We start from the raw sequence: 559 nt of genomic DNA on the forward strand, positions 1-559 counted from the left end.
TATAACTCGCATTTTTCCTCCGGCAAACAAAACGCGACTTACGGCAGACCTTTTAATTAAAAGCCCGAGTCACGTTTTCTACGCTCGTCGTCGATGAGTCAGTCGTGCTTTGTTCAGGATCTACTGTGCACAGATTGCATTGCAACATGCTCCCTTCGTGGCAAATCCCTCGCTGCTTGATGATTCACAAGGCAAGTATAATGTATCACGAGGCTTGAAATCAATTATGTTGACCGTAAACATGTCAGTCTGGCACCGTGTTTTAGCGCCGTCCGGGAGAAGCGGCGTGCGCAAACAAATGCAACACTGCTTGCGCCCTGAATAGTGCACCGATCATCCATGCATAATATAACAGAAGAGCATAATGCATCATGGAGAAGACGGTGATCATGCCTCGTTCACTAGTTATCGTCTATGATCATCAGGGTCGTGGTTCTGTTTGCAGTTTATGATGATGTAGATTATTACTGTGTTTGACATAACGGTGTTATCGTGGGTCAGGTTAGTTAAAGGCAGTTTAGGTGCGCCGGTAATGAATACATTAAACTTTTTTTTACAG

The sequence above is a fragment of the Penaeus monodon genome, chromosome 23 (genome assembly GCF_015228065.2).
Source record: "Penaeus monodon isolate SGIC_2016 chromosome 23, NSTDA_Pmon_1, whole genome shotgun sequence".
Classification (NCBI taxonomy): Eukaryota; Metazoa; Arthropoda; class Malacostraca; order Decapoda; family Penaeidae; genus Penaeus; species Penaeus monodon.